This window comes from Oryctolagus cuniculus, chromosome 6 (genome assembly GCF_964237555.1).
Source record: "Oryctolagus cuniculus chromosome 6, mOryCun1.1, whole genome shotgun sequence".
Classification (NCBI taxonomy): domain Eukaryota; kingdom Metazoa; phylum Chordata; class Mammalia; order Lagomorpha; family Leporidae; genus Oryctolagus; species Oryctolagus cuniculus.
The window spans coordinates 51,739,691-51,744,116 of NC_091437.1; the positions used below are offsets into that span (position 1 = coordinate 51,739,691).

Consider the following 4,426-nt stretch of genomic DNA (forward strand, 5'->3'; position numbering starts at 1 on the left):
ATGCCTTAAGGGCTGATTCTGAGGCCAGAGTGCTGTCCAGGACATCTGCCATTCTATGGGTCTGCTGTGTATCTCACTTTCCATGTTGGATCGTTCTCTCCCTTTTTGATTCTGTCAGCTAGTCTTTGCAGACACTATTCTTGTTTATGTGATCCCTTTGGTTCTTAGTCCTATCATTATGATCAATTGTGAACAGAAATTGATCACTGGGACTAGTGAGATGGCATTGGTACATGCCACCTTGATGGGATTGAATTGGAATCCCCTGGTATGTTTCTAACTCTATCGTTTGAGGCAAGTCAGCTTGAGCATGTCCCGAATTGCACATCTCTTCCCTCTCTTACTCCCACTCGGCCTTTTGGCTAAGATCAAGTGTAGTATCTGTTCTTATCAGATTTACTCTTTTTAATGAAGTATTTTGCCTGCTTTTACCTATTTGCTGTACATTTTCTTAATGTAGTCTTAATTTTACGTATTTTTGTGTGCACTGTTTTCACTTGGTGTTTGGCTACTTTGCTTTGTCCCACCTTTCTTTGCTGTAACTCCTTATATAGCAACAACTAGGATATGTACTATGTTCACATGTAAAGACAGGTATACACATGGAAGAATTGAAAGGTAAAAATAAAATAAAAATAATGGCACAGACCCTTAGTAGAGAAAGTACAATTTTTATATATGGTGAAAGAGTTAAATAATAAAAAATTAGTAATACTTTACATAGTAACTTTTTATTTGTGTAGCTTTAACATTTTATTTTCTATTGAATTTTATTAATGGCCTAGGGAACATTTTCTTATACTTATTAAAACAAATATGATATCACCTATGTTGAATGTTGTCTCTCTTTGTTAGCTTTATGAGGATTTTGAACATAATATCTTATAATCATTGTTAATTTCCTTGTTTAGTCTCTCATTTCCCAGTAACATGGTTAAATCCTTGAAGGGGAGTAATTGTTGGAAAATAATTAGGTAATTTTTATCACACAATAGACCTTACCTTGAAGAATCTCAGCTCCCAGGTCCTTCTTTTCTCTAAACTTCCATTCCATCTTACCCTCCTATGGAGGGTTAAATATAACATGTATGGAGGGCTAAATACAACATGTATGATGTGTGGAAACACTCCATTAAATTCAGTTGATGACGTTTCATTTTTCTAGTGTAAATTTATTTTTGGTGAAACTACTGCTCACTTCTTAAAATTCTGTGTTAACTTGCCTATTTATCTAACTAACTAGCTCTCTTGTTCTAGCTTAAATACCTCTTTTGCTGTCTCTGGTGTATTTTTTACCTCATGTATTTTTGTGGAGAGAAGAATCCACCTCCCATAAAATAGGTTGAAAATGCCAGATACTCATTTTTACAGTTCTCTAATATCTAGCCTAGTAATGTCTTCAGAATAAACCTACTCCTTTCTCACACTTTGAAAATACTTCTTAAAATATTAGTTGATTTGAATGGCAGAGTGATAGACAGAGAGACAGGTTGGCAGAAAACCTGCTGATTCACTCCACAATGGCCACAATAACTTGGGGGAAGGGGGCAAAAGCCAGGAACACCTCCCTTTATCTCACATGGGTGGCAGAAACCCGGGTACCTGAACCATCATCTACTGCTTCTCAGTGCATTAACAGGGACCTAGACGATAAGTAGAGGTGCCGGGACATGAACTGGTACTCTGATACAGAATGTAGGCATCTTATCCCACTGTGCCACAATATCATCCCCCAAAATATTTTCTGTTAAAAGACTACTAAGAGATAACAACATTGATGATCTGTTCTGGCTGAGAGGAGTTAACAATGTGGGCAATATCCAGTTTCTAGGAGTAGCCGTGAGCATGGTTCTAGTAGCAGTGACTGGCTGTAGCCATGGTAGAGGACTGCTGGACTTCGACTTTGGATGGTTGTGGTGTCCTTTTGGAACTGGTGTTGTGTGTGACTTGTCATTTTTGCTACACTACTTACCTTATTCCTGTTCATACTTTGTAGCCCAGTTCTTGAATTTTCCTGGTTGTTCAGTGAGCAATAGAATGTTAGTTGTTTTCTAATACATTATTTTACGATGAATTACTGAGTTGGTTTCTGTGCTCATTGTGAATAAGAGATTGATAAATTGGAGTGTATTATCATTTTCATTTTATTTTGTGTGTTTTTGGTTTGACATGACTTATTCCTTGTGATCCTTAAATAGAGTCAAGATTTTATACATGTAATTTGATATATAGCCAATGATCTTAATATTGATTCTAGGTCCTAGGTAAATTGTGTGCTTCTGTGTAATTAACTAGAAGGGCTCAAAATGTTTCAAGCACAGACTATATCAAAATTATCTATTTCAAAATTTAGTGATTTTTGTTGTTTTTAAGTTTAATGTATCACCAATAAAATCCATACAATTTCAACACATTTGTACAATTAATTAGAATAAGAAATTTTCATTTGAGCTATCCCATTTTTTTTTTCCTTGGGCTATAGTGTTAAAATACTGTGTGGACATTTGGTGTGCTCTCTGCAAAATGAGGAAATATAACCTTATCACCGCTTAACATACCAAGTGTCAAACTAAATTTAGCTGAGACTTGTCCTGTTGTATGAGTTCCCACTTACCCGAGTTGACTCCCATTAGCCACTGTGCCATAATGGCTTGTGGGAAGACTGAACAGAAAATTGAATTAATGCAAGCCATTTCTCAATCATTTCTCATTCTCATAAAATGATTAAAGTTGATGTAAGAGGGCTCATTAAAACAGAAAACATTAGGCTCATTAAAAAACCATTAAACCATTTCACTCCTCTGATTTATTTTATTGTAACCTTATTTAGCCATTGTTTAAAAGTCACTGCACCCCAAATTTCTTTTCTTATTGTATGGCTATACGGTCATTTCAAGATTGAAATCATCTCATACTATTCTTTGAGGCCACCATTTGACTGTGACCAGTTAAGATCAGTTAACAATACTCAGAATGGATTTACTTCCCCATATTTATTTTAACTATTTTTAATGCATAAAATTTCTTTACCTTTTGATCATGCATTATGCAAACTTGAAGCTTTTACTGCTTATACAAGCTGACTGAGTGCTCATTAGTCATTGTATGATAGTAATGTGACTATTGTTAAACAGTGGTGATTTCTGTTGCCAAATAAAATAATAGGTCTACCTTGGAAAAATGTATCTATGAGAGGATTCAGCTTGAGTTTTAACTTTAATGTAATTTAGATACTTATAGATACTAATTTAGATACTAACAGATTGTAATTTTATCTTAAGATATTTCCTTAATGTGCCTTTGAAAAAACAGAATTCAGTACATGTTGGAATTCAAACAGAAGAGACATGCATTGTATGTTATGCTCATATTAAGCAAAGTCATACTAGCAAGAGACAAGCCCTGAAATCTCAGTGGCTTCTACCTAATTGTCAGAGTCTGATGCTGACTACAGTTCACCCTAAATATCTTGTGGCTGTACTTCCAGAAAACAGTCACATGATGAAGCACCGTCCACATCTCTTAAGGACTCATTGTCTTCCAAACAATGAAGCAGAGCATAAACACAGCCATTTCAATTTAATGTGGGGATTTGAATAGACCTTTTCTTCAACTCTCTAGCTCTCAAAAACATCTATCAATGCCAAAACCTCACCTTCAAATTTTACCTCTTCCCAGTTCTCTTTCCATTCTCTCTCTCTTACTGGTGTTGATTCTGTAGCCGCCTGCTAATAAACCCATCATCCAGTAAACTTGATGTTGGCATCTACTTCACAGATATCTGCATTGTAAACTATGTAGTCTTCAGTGTTTCTGAGGCAGGAAAACAAAGAGGTGGACAAGGTAGACTGGCTGTCAAGTGCCGCAGCCCAGAACGTCCTCATGGTTCATGGGCTAGTGTTAGTCATGTGGAACCCAAGGAACTGTAAGTTGACAGTGGAAATGTAAGAAGCACTATGACTATTGCTGCCATCCTGACCTGACAAGCAAACTCAACGAGAATAGCATTTTGGACATAGTGAAATCATAATTAATCATTGTAGTTATTGCAAATATTTTCTTTATAATGAAATTTGTTGGTTTTCATGTGAAATGATTTTGTCAATGTTTTTGTTGATTTCTCTGATTCCTTATATTTATAATTCCCCCATCCCACCACACCAAGCATTCTGATGCAGCATTGACCTATGAGTAAAGAAAAGATGAAAATCTGGGGCTTTTTTCTGCATTGAGTCATAGCTTCATTGGTTGACAGTATAGCTATACATAGAATACCCTTTTGATACAGTAGCTCCTATGTCTACAATTTTTGCTTCCTGAGCTTTCATTTTCCTATAGTCAGCCTTTGTCCAAAAATATTAATAAGGGATTTTGGTAATAAGCAATTAATACATTTTAAATCCATGTTATTCTGAGTAATGAGGTG

The 4,426-nt window shown here is 35.6% G+C and overlaps 1 pseudogene; it reads left to right on the plus strand.

Annotated features, from left to right (window-relative positions):
* Positions 1-342: 342 nt before the first annotated feature.
* Positions 343-450, plus strand: LOC127490898 (U2 spliceosomal RNA; annotated as a pseudogene).
* The last annotated feature ends 3,976 nt before the right edge of the window (positions 451-4,426 follow it).